This window comes from Vanessa cardui, chromosome 9, assembly GCF_905220365.1.
Source record: "Vanessa cardui chromosome 9, ilVanCard2.1, whole genome shotgun sequence".
In the NCBI taxonomy this organism is placed as follows: Eukaryota; Metazoa; Arthropoda; class Insecta; order Lepidoptera; family Nymphalidae; genus Vanessa; species Vanessa cardui.
The window spans coordinates 616,121-636,265 of record NC_061131.1 but is presented as its reverse complement, the minus strand read 5'-3'; the positions used below and the strand labels follow the sequence as shown (position 1 = coordinate 636,265).

General features: G+C 33.1%; 1 protein-coding gene across 5 annotated transcripts in view; it reads left to right on the top strand.

The window, feature by feature from the left end:
* The window catches only part of LOC124532396, a 76,281-nt gene that overhangs the window by 2,095 nt on the left and 54,041 nt on the right, over nt 1-20,145 (top strand). The window lies entirely within an intron of this gene.

Below are 20,145 nucleotides of genomic sequence, written 5' to 3'. Positions count from 1 at the left end.
TCATAATTATTGAATTAATCATCTAATCAAATGCAGTAATTACATAATACCGTCCTCTGACATTAATTACATAATGCAATAGATCCAATTATATAATAATGACATTATGTTATTTTATTAATATAAGTGATATAACTTTTAGCATATAAAAGTCTTTATATAAAAGCCTTCTTCATATTACTTAAATCAACCTCATGAGCATGATGATAAAACAATTATTCATAAAAAAGATTCATGAATAAACAACAAAAGCTTAAAATTATATAAAACACTATTTACAATGAAAATTATTGTTGTACTCCCTGTTGCAATACATAAAAGTAACAACACTAGTTTGCTGTACTTGGTAAAATGTTGTCAAACCTATCAAATACTGTTTAAGATAAATCCTTTAATACAATCTCATGTTAATAGTTTAAATGAATTCCATGATAAACCCAGGTTATAAAAGAGAATGTTCTGTTAAGAGTACTAGTTTTATCTTAAGCAAATTAAACACAGACTAATCAACTAATAAATTAATTACTTTTTTTAGTACCATAATACATAATATCAAACCTAGAATCAAGATTTTAATCAATACAAATTATAATTAATAAATGTCACAAAATATCTTAAAACTTGAAAACAAGTATTTAGGAATTTTAGAAACCCAAGTTTATTAATTACTGATCTCCATAATACGATTATAACATATACTTGAATCAGATTATAATAAAAGAAATGATGGAATATAAATTAATCAATTAATTTTCAATAAAATGATTAGATGATATTGATGATTTATAAATCGATAATGAAGTACCAGGAGAGCATACAGACGAAAGAGGTTGAGATCGTGCGTTTACGTTAAATCAATCCGGCACAAGTGGACAAACCAGTCGGGCAGCTGTGCGGACGTAGGTACTGGCGCAAGTGACAAGAGATGTAATTTTTAACTGTAATACTCTTATCTAAAACTATAATGAACGTTAAGATTTACTCCGATAACGTTTTATGTTATATAATAAAGCGATTAAATAAATAAAAAATATGTTCGATTCAATAAAAATGATAATTATCATGAAAAAATGATTATATCAAACGTTCACGCTTTTAAATTGTAATGATTATCACTTTGGTTTTTTTTTGTTCGAGATGTACAGACTCATGCTATGATGGCGACTTTATTCGCGATTGAATCGAGAAACGAGTGTATTCGAAATGATTTTCGTTTTGTTAAATATAAGAGTACAACGTTTTATACAAACGGTCAACCGACCGTAACAGGAACGTGCTCATTTGAAAAAGATTATCCTCCCACTATTTGATGTGCTTACGTTTATTTTGTCTACTTGTATGTTAAATTAGATTTAATTCGCGTGATTATATTCACATTGTTGAATGATAATGTTTGGATTTATAGTAATGGGTGGTATTATCGTTTTATTTAAATTTATGTACGAAGTCTCGCATGGGGCATTCTAGCGAGATTCCATTGTAGGTCGCCGAGCTCATTACATTTCTCTTATCTGTCATTGGCAGCACAATGCTTTGTCGAACAATACTGTTACTCGCGCATCTTGGGCGCTATATAATGCCTTAAATCTAAATGTAAATTGGACTAGGTATTTGGGAGAATATTTCTTTAAGTAGAACGTTTGAATTACGGACTCGTCTCGAATAGATTTGAGTGCTTTTTATTTGTCTGAGAATTAAGATTAGTTCTTAATATTGAACGAATATACTTTTCGCATTTTTATAAGTACCATAAAAGGATAGGACTGCATTTGCCTTAAGGATTGTCTTTCAGAATATAATAGATACATTCAATAATACATTGTCTAAATTCTGATGTACAATAGGAAAATAAATATCTATTCAGTTACATAGTTTTATTATACTTTAAACGTGAGTTTTTCTCCGTCGTTCGCCGCACAGCTGTTCTACAGCAAGGAATTCCTTTAAGTTATCTTTTATCTTATTTGCTTCCACTGCCCAATTGATTTATAGTCGGAATAATAAGCCGAGGTCGCTTCTTTTAAATTTTGGGATATATTAAACTCTATGGAGTTTTGGCATCTTTTGTAACGTCGTACAATCGTGAGGTTCGGTATTCAGAAACCACACGGGGCATCAATTGTTTCGACGTATTCGATGGGCGTCACCAGGCGTTCTGATCCGATTTACAATTCGTTCCGACTTTCTTTACAAAACTCACAATGGGTCTCGTTCGTAATTTCATCGCGTTTGTCGCCGCTCACCGCCCGCCGTGTGAACATTTTCAAATGTCTTTGTTTTTGCGCAAAATAGCCAATTGTGATTTCTTTATACTTTGTCTAGAGCGCACTCTTGCATTTGTTCTTTATTACGTTGAAGTATTAGTATCTGCGTGATATATGGGCCTGAGTATGCTAACGGTATTGTCCGATATTTTTTTTAAACGTAACGGTTTGGTTACGTCACTATCTGAATTTATGGTATGGCGATGTTACAAATCACGTGGATTGTCACAAAGTCGAGATAAAGTATAAAATAAAGGGAACGAGTGCAAAAATCCCAACAAAGAAATTTTACGTAAGTAATGTACACATTTTTTCGTCGCCTATTGTATTTTCTTTAAGAAATTCGAGCTTTACCTGCGGTCGTTAGAAGTCGATAAAACTTTACAATGTTCCTAATTTGAGATTTACGGTCTTCGCTCTTGATGAATGGCCATTGTGAAATGCAATATAATGAAAAAACAAAGTCCAATTAAATTCAGAACACTTTGTTCAAATAATGTTGTTCTTCTTTTTACCTTTAACCTTTTAATATGCCATGATTGTATAGTGTGTTGTGCTATTACATAAACGTTTCATTGCGGCTTTGGAAATACGAACTCTCAAATTGATGCTGACTATTTTGATAGAGACTTTGATGCTTTGGTTGATTTTTCTGATCATCTATAGCAATGTCTGTGTGTACGTAGTGTTGTATATATAGTCTATTCCAAACACGAGAGGACATAATCTAAATATTTATTTTATTTTACATGAAATTATAATATTTTATTTGACAAAGAATTGATATCGAATTGACGCTATATCATTGGTCAAGAGCTTGACTAATCTTTGACATTCATAATTTATTTTAGCAAGCCCGTCTGTGTAGGTACCACCCACTCATCAGTCATTCTACCGCCAAATAACAGTACTCAGTATTGTTGTGTTCGGGTTTGAAGGGTGAGTGAGCCAGTGTAACTACAGGCACAAGGGACATGACATCTTAGTTCCCAAGGTTGGTGGCACATTGACGATGTAAGGAATTGTAATATTTCTTACAGCGTCATTGTCTATGGGTGATGGTCACCACTTATCATTAGCCCATATGTTCGTCCGCCAAACTATATCATAAAAAAAAAACATATAGGTACGTCGTCTTAGATTGGATTGTATTGGATAGCCTATAGATGTGATGCTTCTGTTGTTAATTTAAATTAGGTGTTTTACAATTTGGGTCAGATTTATTTTTAAAATATTTATTATAAAGATAGCAGATATGGTCTAGCGAATAGAACATCTGTTTGTACTGTACTTACTTATTCTCATTAATTAACATATCGTTCGCTGCTGTTAAGAATAACATCTTTTAGGAATATATGAGAGGTTTATGGAGATGTAATTGTTGGACGAAATTAACCTCATTAATATTTATTATGTAGATTTTTATCAATTACATAATTTATGATTCTGTATTAATTTATAAGCTCATGGTCTAATTTTTTTTAACATGAAAGTATAATGTTTTATTCGACAAAGAATTGAGGAATTTTATTACAGACACATCTACGTTGTTCCAGTAAAGACGTACGGTATGAAGACGGAACATTCTTATATATTTTAAATGTAAACGATGTTAATATTATATCTCGATTAGTAGTATATATAGAGGACTATTCCTCGCCCGAGTTTGATCGTAGATCGGTCACAGGATACTCTTTATACCTAAAGAGTATTCTATGATCTAACTTAGGACTCAAGTTTGCATTATCATCATTACTTGGTAGGGCTTTGTGCAAGCCCATCTAGGTAGGTACCACCCACTCATCACTTATTCTACTGTCAAAAAAGCAGTACTCAGTATTGTTGTTACGGTTTGAAGCGTGAGTCAGCCAGTGTAAATACAGGCACAAGGGACGTAACATCTTAGTTCCCAAGGTTGGTGGCACATTGACGATGTAAGGAATAGTTAATATTTCTTACAGCGTCATTGTCTATGGGTGATGGTGACCACTTATCATCAGGTGGCCCATGTGCTCGTCCGTCAACCAAAGAAAGAAAGAATCATATAAGAATTTAATCAAATTCGATTCAGTAATTTAGCCATAAAAGCGTAACAGACAGACGGTCAGACAGATAACTTTTGCATATGCATAGCATAATAATATGTATGTAGATTACACCCGGTACGTATTATTATGCGATACTTGTACCGTTGATTATTATCAAGGACATTGTATCGAGTTATAAAACAATAAACCATTTGAAACCAATAAAATACGTATCTAGTTTGCTTATAAAATTTATAATATATAATAAAATTGTGCCCAAGGTCAACGACGCAATTGTGAACGGTTATAAATATACCGAGTACTTTCAAGGTCTTAAATATTCGTTGTACTTTTAATTTTTTTTTACGAGATCTTTTATAATTTGGTCTAAAAATATATTACTTTTGAAATATCTAACACAAATTTCATGTTTATTTATTTGTTAATATACGTTAATATATTATTATTAGAGGTCAGATGGAGTTTCAATATTATAGATGATAAAAAGCGTGGAGTTAATACCTGTTGACTTCCAGGCACGATATATTACATACATATATTGTAGTTGTATTTAACTAACATGACTGTATTAAAAGAGTAACTACTGAGTATCTTGCCCATTCTTCTCGGTAGAATTTACTTTCCGAACCGGCAGTAACTTCACAAAAGCCTACTCCATTAAAGTTTATTTTGATTTGATTTGAATCAAGATTGTGATAGCAACTGAATCCGCGAATACGTTTTTTAAAGTATAAAATGAAGACTTTTGTTGACGTCTGTTATGATTGAATATTCTTTGGGTTGAATTCTAGTCAAACCTATAGGGTTTAAATAGTACTTCCGTACTCTGATAAGACGGTAAACCGACGAGCGGAGAAAGCTAAGCTGTGGGAACAACTTGACGTTCATTTCGTGCCACATAATTGTACCATTGCTGTAAGGCTAAATCTAGGTTGATTTGGATCCTTGGTTTGACCTTGCGATTTGCTCTCTGACATGTTAGCCACTCAACTAATGAGACATTCACATCAGTAACAAACACTTATTTGTTTTTGGTCATATAATAAGTATTTAATAATTGTATTGGTTATTATTACTTTGTATTACATTTTTGTTTTATTAGAGAACAGGGGGAATTATCACGGCATACATTGTATGCCTAGTCATTATTTCTACATTGATACATTATCAGGCCCCTAGCTAATAGCTACTATGAGTACAAAGCTTAAACTCAATTTGGTTTTATATAATGACAATAATAATCTAGTTTTTTTTAAGAACAACATTAGAATACATATAGAATTCAAGTTTCGAATAACTCATAAAACAGAGTCATACATGTTTTATTATAGTTTTATTTATGATCAACAGTGTTTAATCGTTCAAAATAAAAGATTAGTGTTGTAATAAGATCATATGCGCGTTGACCTCAGTCGGTGCTCAGACACGGAAATAATACAAGTTACGTAAGACAGTCGAACATATTTTTTTTATTGCCTCACATAATGAGGCACACTGCCCACGCTGGGTGGAGACTGGGACCCGAGTAGTTTAACAAATATACGATACGAGTATTTCGTTACGCCTGTACCTCGAGCCTGTGGTCATTATTAAAACGCGTTTTGTAATTTTATTACCATTTTCTATATGTGTATTGTATACAAGACCTGCTATGAGATAAATTACTAAAATAATTTCTTTACTGACCCTGCTATTTCATTCATTTATTTATGGTCTCTTAATTTTTATCAATCGTATTGTTATCGAATCAAAATATACTTTATTCAAGGACATTTGAATCATCACTTAACAACTATATTAAGTGAAGCTACCACCGGTTCTGAAAGTAGATTCTTTCGAATTGTACTGTGTATGTTATTTGTTATTTCGGTTTCCCTTCGTTTTAAGGGTTGCTTGTCAAATGTTAGATATAAAAAGTAAGTATAGTTTCCTTACTTGGACTTCAAGCTTGCTTTATACCGAATACCGATCCAGAGGTTTGGTCGCCACAGAGTAACAGATACACAGATACTTTCGCATTTATAATATTAATACAGATGAGTATAGATATTTGTCTCTGTCTTATTTTTAAAACATTAACTGTGAGTTACCTAAGAAAGCGCACGGATCGACTGTGTTTGCCTGTTGATATAAAATGTCTGAGCTGAGATGGCCCAGTGGTTAGAACGCGTGCATCTTAACCGATGATTGCAGATCAAACCCAGGCAAGCACCACTATCTATATATGTGCATAATTTGTGTTTATAATTTATCTCGTGCTCGGCAGTAAAGGAAAACATCGCGAGGAAACCTGCATGTATCTAATTTAATCGAAATGCTCTCACATGTGCATTCCACCAACTCGTATTGGAACAGCGTGGTGGAATATGTTCCGAACCCTCTTCTTAATGGAAGAGGAGGTCTTATCTCAGCAGTGGGAAATGTACAGGCAGTTACTTTACTGGTTTATAAAATGTCTACGTTAATATAAAAAAACGAAAACATATGAATGTTACTTACGTCTATTCTAAACTATAATCTTAAATAATAAATATGTTGATTTAATTCGATTAATTGTTAAATGAAATCGAACAAATTATATGTATCTCTATTACATATTGATATGATTCTTTTTATCTTGTATGCGATTTTTCTCAGTCATTGATTACAGATCGATTTAGTGTTATCTCTCGAGTTGCAAGCTACATGAATAACGATAGACTTTTAATTAATGTAATGACTGTGTTGCGTTTTGGTTTTCGTTGAGTGAATTGTTTCTGCAAACTTTGAACTCGTTTTTACAAATAAACTTAAATTTATAAGAATTTTGTCTTTTTCCTTCGTGTTAATTTATATTAAGTTTAGATACGGACGCTAAAATATCAGATTGACGATTAATGATGCCATTTCGATTTTGGTTTGTTTAAGTATGTTTGTTCATTAAGTAGGTATTATGTTTAGTACAATTTCACTATAAAGTATGAAAAGAAATCGTTTCCCAATATCTGTTTGTCTCAGTATGCGACTACTGATGAGATCATCAGTGTTCTTCTACTTCTAATGGAATGTAATTTTTTTTTTCATTTACACTGCAAACACTGGCTAAACGATATACTTAGATCAAAATGTACTACAGTTTTGTACACCCTAAAAATTGTACTAGTAGTTACAAAAATATTTACAAGACACACAATAAACACTGGAAAATAGACCGGTGGATTGTGAATCCCATTCGCGTTGCTTTTGTACTGTTAAAATTATTACTGACAAAATATAGAGGATAACACAACAAGGGTACATCTTTCTATCGCATGAAGCGAATGCCTAAAAATAACTCTCAGACAAATGAAACTCAATTTTGTCAAATACTTAAACTTGTTACGTATTATTGTGGTCAGTATCAAAAATGCAGCCACAGTGACCATTCTCAAGTATAAGTGTTTGTGATACAGGTGCACTCTGTTCTCTCGCTCTAATAAGCCGATGTGATGGCAGAACCGACACGACTGGAATTAGTTCAGGCTCAGGATCAAGCGCTTTAAGCGCTTGCCGATCACGGTACTGTAAACACACCAATTACTAGACTCCGGTCTGCTACTGAGAATTTTTTAACGGATCAAACAAAATAACTTGTTTTTGTTCGACGGTTGCCACGATTTTGAGGATCTGTGGTTTTATTAACTGGATATAGTATGACACAACTTAGATGTAGTATCGGCAAATTCAATAAAACCGATTACTGCCGATTTATACAACCAATAGAAATAGCTCCCTATTGCGCCTTTCTACGCTATTCGTCGCTATACATTCTCGCGTCAGTTCAACCCGAGAAAGCAATTGCATGTAAATCGTTGTGTAAAATTAACGATTATATGAGGTCATATGATATTACAAGTTATTACGTTTGTATATAGATCATATTCACTACTTAGGATGTGATCGGTTTTACGAATTTTGCCGATGCTACACCTAAGTTGTGTCGTACAAGACTAGTCAGAAAAGTCAGTCAAATGCAAATGCAATAATGAATTAATATGTAATTTATTGTTCATGGTTGACAAACTAATCGACAAGCGAGTAGATTTGCGGTAGCGTTTTGGTTTTAGTTAATCGCGATTGAACGGATAACGCCAAACTGATTAAATCTAAATTGCCTTTATATAGCGTGTAACGAATGTTTGTTGGTACGTTTAATAATTTATATGTTTGGAACATTATAATTAAAAAAGTTATTTTAATGTTACCTAATTATTATGAAGCTTAATAAAAGTATATTTCATCATGACTTGTGGTCTTGTTGTTTCCCTTTTTATACTAGTTTTTGACCTTTGCGTTGTTTGGGATGCGGTTGTATGTTTTTAGTAAAATAGTAGCCTTTTTTTATCGCTGGAGATAGGATAGGATTAGGATAGGATTCGTATTTATAATATAAGTATAGATATATAGATCTCTATTATTAGCTTCGACACATTCTCATTATCGAAATATGCGTTTTTATTTCTATATACCACACATATTGACCAATCGAGACGACTACGCCATTTTTATTACTCTATAGACTTGTTTTAATGAGTTGACAGTTTGTGTTACATGTATTGATCTTCTATGATGCTGTGATATTTATTTTAATAATTAAATAATCTATATAAGTATATTTATAATTGCAAGGTTGCAATAATGATCATCGCATTGATACATGACATGTTTGCGTCTTTATAACACAGCTGTGAGATAACGATGCTTACGATAAGCAATAAATTGTATTCGTAACCGCGAGACGGTTTGTGTAAATTATACAGAATGTATAAAAAGCAGACTCTCTCATATCACAACCAAAATTTTATGCAAAATTTCAGTTCAATCGGTTGGAACGAGTTTGGGATTCAGATACAAGATTGACTCATGCATAATAACATACATACTAAACACATGAAGATAAGTAACAATTTAAAAGATTTATTGACTCGAATTAAAGCTGTTAAATACAAAATAATATTAGTCTAATGCCGTACATCTTGTTCGTCTGCGTGTGTAGCCGCCATTAATCATGTATCTCATAACAAAGACTGACAAATAAACAGTCAATGTAATGTCAAGCTACAATGCGAGTCTGCCGGATGCTTCGTGCTCACATGGCCTGCAGACGTAGGGAACAAAACGAAACGTGTGCTCTCGATTCGTTCCCACAGACGTCGCTAAGAGGATCGAGTCAAGGCTATCTAACGATGTGTTTACGTTGTACAGTCACAGTGAGAAAACCTTTATCAATTCGCAAAGTCTTAGTACCTTTTGAATCTGAACATCAAATCATTATCGATCGGTAAAGCAGATTAGTAAACTGAGCACACGAAAATAGATCTTAAGGTGACGAATGTTTTCTTACCCCGACTGTACAATGTGGACATGCGTTCAGACCTCGATACCGGCCACCGTTCCGACGAGAGGCAGGTGGCAGGTGCTCGCTGAAGACCTGAACCTGACTAGACAACATTTCGTGTGTCGTTCTCGGTACGGTTTTCTTATTAATTAATTTTAATTTCGGACCTAAGATGACTTGTTTACACACTACACATGTCAATGCAGACGTGTTGAAAAAACTACAACATATACCTTGGGTATTTAATTGTGAACGTTTTTTAAAACCAGTATTTGTCATAGAGGACTATAGTTCTTTTAATAGGTTTGAATTTCGATCGACAATTGCAAATAGCTCGTAGATATATATGTGAATGTTTTGTTTTATTTCAAATATATATCAACAACAACAACAGCCTGTAAATTCCCACAGCTGGGCTAATGGCCTCCTCTCCCTTTGAGGAGAAGGTTTGGAACATATTCCACCACGCTGTTCCAATGCGGGTTGGTGGAATACACACGTGGCAGAATTTTTATGAAACTTGTCACATGCAGGTTTCCTCACGATGTTTTCCTTCACCGCTGAGCACGAGATGAATTATAAAGACAAATTAAGCACATGAATCACCGGTGCTTGCCTGGGTTTGAAGCCGCAATCATCGGTTAGGATGCACGCGTTCTAACCATTGGGCCATCTCGACTCTCAAATCAAATATATATCGTAGAGTATAATTAGCAAATCGGTGCAAGCAGGTAGCTTGCTCGGCTCGTGTGCCTCTTGCAGGCCATTCACCCGCTACTACGATAACTGACGTGTTTATTAGATACGTATTAACCGTGTTGTTGCGGTTATTACTGGCTATTTGATATTTGACATAATCGAGGACACGCCAGTTTAATTACAAATTATATATATCGATATGAAATAGTCATATTAACTTTCAAACTTCAGAATAAAAAATAAAAGAAAATAATCATTTTAGAGTTATTACTTATCTAGCCACCCGGCTTCGCACTGGTGCAATGTTGATACTACAACGACTAATATACTGCAATTTTTTTTATTTACGATATTACATCATATGCTTCTAAAATTATTAGTCTTTATTAACTATATTGTCTATGTATTATATATAAAAAAACTTCTCTATCTATTAAAAACAACGCATCAAAATCCGTTGTGTAATTTTAAACATATCTATATACAAACAACGGTAAGCGACTTTGTTTTATACTATGTAGTGATACAACAAAACATTTTTTATATCGTACACTTTAGAATCGTCATGTTATAATATTAAATTAAATGTAATGTAACCAACTACTCGGAATGTTGATACTACTAAAAATAACGAATAAAAAGCCAGTAGTATCTCCTTCACAGCAATTCACATTGACAAACATTAGCATTATTATTGAAGGCTTTTTTGAAGGAACAAAGTGACTTATTACCTTATTCCATTCAACAATGCAACCTTATAAAGCGGATATCGTGTAGGGACGTTTTGTAACACGATAATCGGTAAATAGGGTAAACTTAACAACAGGATTTATTTCCCCTTCGTATTGTATGCCTTGTTTGTGGTGTCATATTGATTGTGTATTGATTGACAACGGAACGTTTAAGGGGATTTGTTGAGGAGATGTTACGACAGCGTTGACGCACTGTTGACTGACACACTAGCCCTATTGTTCGTTATCTATACATATTATAAAAGAAAGTCCCCCGGCCGCGTATGTCTGACTATATGTTCGCAATAAACTCCAAAACTACTTTACGGATTTTCATGAGGTTTTCACTATTAGATAGAGGGATTTATAGGGAAGGTTTAGGTATATAATTTATTAAAGTTTAAATAAATTGAAATAGAACGGCATTTGTTAAAAATATCGGAAAAAATATTTAAAAAATAATTATGTCCACCCGTGCGAAACCCGTCCTGTCTCGTAAGCAACTTGATCTGAACTATTATGCCTTATTTAGGTTTATTTTGTGCGTTGTGCAACTCTGTCTGAGTAGCTATCACCCACTCATCACTTCTATCTCTAAGGAGCACTACTTTGTATAGTCGTGTTACAGTCTGTAGAGTGAATAAGTAATTAATTCGCAATTCCCAGGGTTGGTAGCACATTTTAGTCAATATTTTTCTCAGTGCTTGTCAGTCGGCGTTGACCACAGATGGCCCTGGTGAAAAAACCTTAGAAAAGTAATCTATATTTGAAGTATTTATTTCTAAAACATTAAAGTTTCATCATAACAATCAGTGACTATTTTTTGGCGTCTACGGATGTTTATTATAAATAAGAATAACGAATGCTTGTGGCAAAACAGACGTGATAAGATAAACAATTGATAATCACAGCGTAGGTAATGGCGTCTCCGAATGTCTTAAATTAGTGACGTATGTACGTAATGAGGTTAAACCTGTGTAAACATTGCTTAACATGGGCCGATTTGGAAAAGTGTTAGATACTTGAACGTTTCGTGCATGTTTTATTTGGCCCACGAGGAAGGGATTAAAAAAAACAGAAAATACCAGTTTTTTCTAGTTTTTGAAGGGTTACAGAACCACTGCAAGATTCCGTAGTCGTTGCCGTTTTAACGGTATATAGAATGTTTCCTATAAAGTCTTTACAAAATGATTGCTTTTCGCCTTTTTTTAAAAAAAAAACTTAACAGGAAAATGGTCTCATGATCTGTTAAGCTACGTGATGTTTATTTAAAGACTTAGCAAAACAAAGTTTATTTTTTTCTCTACTATGTTTATGTGTCGGGTCTTCATGTTTCGATGAGTACCTAATATATTATATTCATGAGAAATATATAAAACATTAAGCTATCATTCTTATTATAAGTGTTTTTTTTTTCGATATGATTTATTAACCCCTATTACGACCGGATATTTGATTCAACTATGAAACAAATTATTGCAAGATTCAAAACGTCTAGTAAAGTAACAGCCTATAAATTTCCCACTGCTGAGATAAGGCCTCCTCTTCCATTCAGGAGAGGGTTTGGAACGTATTCCACCACGCTGTTCCAATGCGGGTTGGTGGCAGAATTTCGATGAAATTAGACGCATGCAGGTTTCTTCACGATGTTTTCCTTCACCGCCGAGCACGAGATGAATTATAAACACAATTAAGCACATATATATAGTGAAGCTTGCCTGGGTTTGAACCCGCAATCATCGGTTAAGATGCACGCGTTATAACCATTGGGCCATCTCAGCTTCAAAACGTTTAATCGATTAAATTTTTAATTCCACGACGACATTAATAAAACGATATGTTAAATGTTTTTATCCGACGATATTCAAAAGATAAAATACCTGTTTCTTATGCAAAAATGTTTGTCGTGAGACGAAATAGACCCGACCTTTAACACAATAGTCGCGACGTACGTTGAATAGACAACGCTATGTAAATGTAGTTAACGCGAATTGTTACGTAATGACGAAAGTTAATTTGAATATAGCATGTTTATCGAATAAGCGATATGATATAACGTATATCAATAAAGTATACATATATAAGTATAGTATGAGTCACGTAAGGGTTTCCCGATGTGACTCACTTGGTCCTACCGTACAAATAATACATAGCGGACTCACACGCGACCAGTCATATACTTTTAAGTTTTACGGTCGGGGCTATTTCGCTCTGATAGGAAATGCAGTCGTTGGTCGCCGATAAGAATCGTTAATTTTGTACCGGCTATGCAAAAACATGTTTATGGACGATAAAAGTGGGATTTAGTTTAATGCGTGACGGCTGTTAGACTTTTGTTTAAGGTTGTAACTCTTTAAGTGTCGCTCTGTAACTTTAGTTCCGGGGTTACCTGTGTTAAAATATGCTTAGAATATTTAATGCTTGTATCACATTCTGTTATTATAATATATGTAGGTACGCTCGGATAAAAAAGTAATTAATGTAATTTAAATGGGATGTGGTTTTAATTGTACATAGATAACAATTCTGATTTATTACACTAATTCGAGAAATGAAGTACAACTCATACATCTGATGATTTTTACTAGAAAAAGTAATTGTTATGATGACTGAACATAAGTCGAACCTCTTTTTTCCCTTACCGTATATTGCCGTTGGCCCTAATGGCCTCTACAGCGTCACATAAAGGCAATATCTTATACTAAAGTACCTACTTTATGTAGGTCTTCACCCAAAGGGACATATAATAATTATTAGAAAGCATTTACAAAATAAGGTAATTTTCATAATTTTGTACTTATAAATTTTTATAGACCGCCTGCCTGTAGTTTATCTACACACAAAAGCCATGGCGATCGGATATCGTATAACATACAATGTAAACTTCCTTAAAAAAGTATATATAGATATGTACTAACTATCCTTCCTCCCTTAAACATATATACGAACATCTATTTTGCATTATTGTATAGCATAAAAAAGCAATACGTACACACGAACGTCTAATTGAATAAGATATTGATCGATTTTCAATGTATTCTAAGCGTGTATCCATAATAAATTTGCAAATTAAATTTAATTCATTTATTACGTAATAGCTTCATCAATAACGACGTCACAAATGTATTATGTAAATAACTCGTTCCTGATATTCAATTTGATAATCCCCCTCCATTAGGGTGACGCGCCATTTGATATCTGCTTAGTATTATCTGTCTATGAATTATTCTTCATTCAACCGTGCTTGATGGGTAATAATATATTTTTTTAATAAATTGTTCATTTATTTTAAAATTTAATTATGATTGCCGACTTCTTTTTTTGTTTATGATAATGATGCTCTATTTTCTTTCCTTGAATGGTAAATCGATGGTGATAGAAAGAGATAAATATATGAGTGTTAGAATATACTTTTGCGAAACATAGTTTAGTAAGGTAGTAAGACCGTTCAGGTTTAGAAGGCAAAAGGAAATGATTAACTTATGTTGGTACTTTTTTAGCCACGATGCGAATTGTGTTAGTTTAAATAGTCCAGTCATAGCAATTAATGTCTGTACTTCAATACTAATTTAATATATGCGAAAGTAATTCTGTATGTCTGTTGTTCGTTCACCACTAAACATCCTAACCAAATTTGGTGAAACTTCGAAGACAAATGTGACGTCCAAGGAACGATAACGGCTTTTAATACACTTCCCGTAACACATGACGTCGAACTCTTAAAAGTAGTTAATAATAATAGTTCTATTAGCTAATTACATATTTAAATAGGGTACATCGATTTTTCATAATACCTATTGGTAAATTAAACAAAAAATACAAATTTGGATACTGTTCCTGAATAAAAAATGATATATATATATACGTCTTATATAGACATATTTTAAATCATACTAATTACTTTTAAAGCTCGACGTTTATATAAAGATGGGTCCTATAAATAATTAATTGAACAATTTAAAGAAAATGACCATATATTATCCAATTTTTCGTCATCATACGATTTATTAAACAAAACTAAACAAGGGCAAGCAACAATCGAATGCGATCAAGTTTTACATAATTTGTCCAAAATATCGTGAATCGTCGTTCCATTGTCGGATAAACAATTCTCGACTTTATTCTTAACGTTTAACGATCTGGTCGGATTGGTTGGGTTCATTTAAGACCGGTGATGGTGTATCGATGCCTCGGTTAGGCGCGCGGGCTACAAATTGAGCTTGTATTTATTCATGCGAAGGGGACAAGGTTGATATGGGTCGGGGTCGTACGATAAAGGACGTCAGTCGGCCCATCAAAGAACTCGTACCACTGTCTAAAGTTCCAATGCGAATATCAATCAGCAAATATGTCACACGCGCTCTGATTATGTTGTTAGAACCTTTTAAGTAATTGTTTTGACATAGTCCTTACAGATTTGGGATGGGTTTATCACTTAGTCTGGAGAGGTTGATTCTGATGATTTTCCTGGTATTAGTAATACTATTTTAGTACGCCAAGCCTCGTCTGTAATAATTGTTAATATGAAACAGAAAGCACTTCTTAATTAATTCTATTTGTATCGTACGGTGCATTAGCAATTACAATTTTATCAAAACTTTTATACGGATATCTTATAAATCTCGATCTGTTTTAATACTTGTATGGCAGTTGAATTGGCCGAGTGCCAAAGTATTTTAGCCATTATATGCCTCGCCCATGGAACACAAAGGAAATGAGATCAATCACCTAGTAGGTAGTTCTACATCTATTTTATATGCCCATTACATGACAGCGTCAGGTCGAATGTTATTTGTTTTCTGGATAAATGGTATTAACTTATTTTGTAGAAAGACACCCTAATAGTCAGGCTGTTCCGATTGTCTTTTGTATTATTTGTGGACTAATTAATCGTCATTCTAAATGAATTTGTATTTGTTTTATCTTATGTTATTAATGGTCCACAAATTCATTCGTTTGTGGAGCGTTTTAATCAGGAATAAGATTGCTCGAAGATTGCAATATATTTCGCAAAATTTGCAAATTCAATTTCCAGTCGGTTCGTCACGTTTGAGAGGATCAATGGCCGTTGGGTCGAATGAGTACACGAGCATAGAGACCGCGGATAGGCAAACGCAGCGTTGTATCCTTTAAGTAGGTTAACATGAAAAAGGGGATGGGACTCGAGAATCGGAAACGATACGGTGTGCTTAGGAAGTAACCCAATTCGAAATGGATGAATGGAACATCATCGTTATGTTTGGTGTACTGTGGCATAATATCCTATTTCAAGTAAAGTTATCTTCTCAAATACTGCTGAAAGTAATAATAAATAAATGCCCAATCACCTTCAAATCTTTTTTGAAAAGGTCAATAAGCTAATAGTAAATCACCGTACGTGTTCAATCAAAATTGGCTTGACAAGCTGATGAATGTTCGTCTAAACAATTGTCATGCGGGACGAAAATGAATCAAGGTAGTACAGAGAACAAGATAGTATTAAGAGAGACAGTTGTGATAACACTCTTATTAATAATCTGTGAAATAGATAATTCTTTTAGAATAATTTACATAATTTATTGGTATTCGAATTGCCCTTCTAAAACTTCACCCCGTTACGGAAACGCTGATTAAAGTCGAATTAACTAATTTCACTTCGAACTGAATTGTAATTGGTCAATGGCAGCGATGACGCAATATACGACCAATCGACATTCAGTATTTAGTCGGATTAGTTAATCTAACTTTGACAATCGTTTTAGAGTGTAGAGGTAAATTTAACTAAGATGAGTTTGTGCGAGTCTTTGTTAATTTATAGCTAGTTCATTATTACTTAATTATATTATCTAAAACATGTATTAAGTATACTTTGATAGCTAATGGTTGAAACTGCACTTATAAGTATAATTTGGAAGTTTTATTGAATAAAAATCTCCTCAAAAGTTAAAAAGTTGTATATATATCGTAATCATTAAATAATTTTAATTATATTCCCTTATCAATAACTTAGGTTATTTATATTTTTCAAGTGAAACATTGTTGTAATCTGGTTATATGTTACCAACTTAAAAAAGTTTGTTTATTATTAACAAAAAACCCAATTAAGTTATTTATACTTCTTAATTTGTTCATATCTATAAACTAATTGTCGCTCGTAACTTTTCTCGCGTTTTGTTTAGACAATCATAAATGAGGTTTTCATAACATTCTATCAAGGAGTCATTATTATTATTAGATGAGGTTCAAGTTACAGCGAGGCCAAATATGAATTTATTATATTTGCTTAATGCCGTCGAATCTGTCGAGATTAAAAGATATAATAGTAATAACGCTTGCAACGTTAATGGTTTTTCCGATAAGACTAACTTATTGTTACTTAATTGGGTAAATAGTTATTTTAGCTAAGTTATAAATCATATCAGCCGAGATAGCCGAGTGAAAAGAAAGTGTTTTAAAAAAATCGCGTGTTTCAATCCGAGCACGCATGTTTATGTTCTTTCTATTTATAATTGATCTTAATCTTGATGTTGAAGAAAAAAAAACGTTTTCTGGAAACATGTATGTATGTCAGATTAGAATCTGCCTTATGTATTTAGTTGTTAGGGCTCTGTGCCGGTCTCAAAAAATCATAATCGAAATATACTTTATTCGAGTAGGCTTTTACAAGCACTGTGGAATCGTCATTTAAAAACTTTTTTATATATTAAGTGAAGCTACAACCGGCAACAAACTCTCTAGTTACTCTTTTTCACCATTTAAAATAGTGTTTACATTACATAATAGTGGTTAAAGTCATGCTAGTTAAATAAAATCATATATTATGTACGTACCTACTACCCACACATCAGATATTCAGTGGTAATGTTTATTAGGACCGTCAGTCGTTTGCGTTTTGTTGGTTTGGTAGGAGATCTCTAATATAAAACAACTACTAAATTACGGTTAGTATTAGAGTTCATTGAACCCATAGGAACATATTAGCCTCGTTTGTTTGCGAAATCTATTCTCTCGTCTTCGAGACGATATATATTGTTTATTTATTTATCTCAATATTCCGTATAATTATTTTTTAATATTGTTATGTTCAAATTTTAAGGGTTGACGGAGTATTGTCTATGTAATGGTTATTTTCTTCACAACGCCATAGTCATGTGCGGATGTGACCACTTACATTCAGATGGTCCAATTGGCCGTCTGCGGACCTATTTAAGAAAAAAAAAACATATGATAATTTTCAATTAGTTACTGTATCCCGAGAAAAGGAAATATCGAGTATTTATATGATTTGTAAACGCCTTGTGTTCTCAACAAACGAATATTGTTTCGCCGAGGCCCGCTAGAGCGGTTTCGACATTCGTTGCATCATATTCACAATTTGTGAAGACACTCGCGGCCTCTTTAACAGGTGGTCTGTCGTATCTTTGCTATTATTAGATGTAATAACAGCTTGCAACTTAATATTATGTTAATGTTTGTAAATATGTGTTGAACCGGTAATTTTCCATTCGATTGATGTAATTTATTCAAGCTAATTGTACGCATGGAATAAGATCAACACGAGAGTGTTTAATAAATATGCTGTTTTATTGACTCCGCTTACATTCGCCGGCTAGTTCTTGTAATGGTATGAAAATGTAGCTAGTTCGTGTTATGAGTTTGTATATATCGTGTAACTAATTCGCCTTAATCCGCTATGATAACATTCGCCACCTACTAATTATTCACTACGTATAATACGTGTCTTGTCGGTAATTGATGTTTTGTTACGTTACATAATTGTTAAAGTATCAAATTTGTATTATTGTTGTATATGGAAGTATATTACGCTCGTTGAATGTAAAATTTTAAACTACCATTTGCAGATAAGGTATTTAAAAATAGAATTAAAAATGTATATAAATGACAAAAACTTGAGCTCAAACAATTAAACATATGTACGTATGAGACAACATCACATACATAACTCTGATCCCAATTTAAGTAGCTGAAGCACTTGTGTTATGGAAATCAGAAGTAACGACGGTACCACATACACCCAGACCCAAGACAACATAGAAAACTAATGGTAATTTACATTGACTCGTCCGGGAATCGAACCCGGGACCTCAGAGTGGCGTACCCATGAAAACCGGTGTACACACCACTCGACCATGGAGGTCGTCAAAATGTACATTTAACGATAAACAAATAATAATAAAAAAAAATCGATGACAAATCGCGACTTTGTTTTCATACATTGTATCTTATAATTAATCATTATGATAATAATTTATAGTTTTATCCATTATCCACCTCTTGGGTCTCGTCAGATCAACTCAATTATTTTTAGTCAATAATAAATTTAATTTAAAAAACGTTATGAGAGTTGTCAATAACTTCAAGACGCGACAATATCAAATCAAATCAATTTTATTCAAGTAAACTTCACAATGAAGCGTTTTTGAATCGTCAATAATCAAATACTACCACCGTTTCGGAAAGCAGCTTCTAGTGAGAAGAAACGGCAAGAAACTAGCATAGTTGCTCTTTTCAAATAAACACATTTACAATGCTATTATTGACAGTAATTAGCGTCCTATGATGGAACCCGAGCCTAGCTCCAGGCGTTTCTCTCTAAAAAGTACTCTTTTAATGAATAGTATGATTTATTTATTAATTTAGTCTATAAATAATTATTAGAATATATATTATATTAAATATATAATATATAATTAGAATATAATATTTTTAAATTTTGAAAATGGTAAATTGATTATATTTTCCGGTATCTTATTATATATGCGTATACCATTGCCCAAAAACGTTCTATTTACCGTATGCAAACGGAAACTGGGGGTTACAAGTTTATTCTTATTTCTTGTATTAATAGTATGTACATCAGCATTGATAGAATAATTTTTAATATTCTTTTGTATAAAGATTATATTATCATAAATGTATTGTGAAACAGCCGTTAATACACCTATTTCTTTAAATTTCTCGCGTAATGATGTCCTGGAGCTAATATTGTAAATAGATCGGATAGCTCTTTTCTGTAGAATAAAAACAACTTCAATCTCTGCTGCATT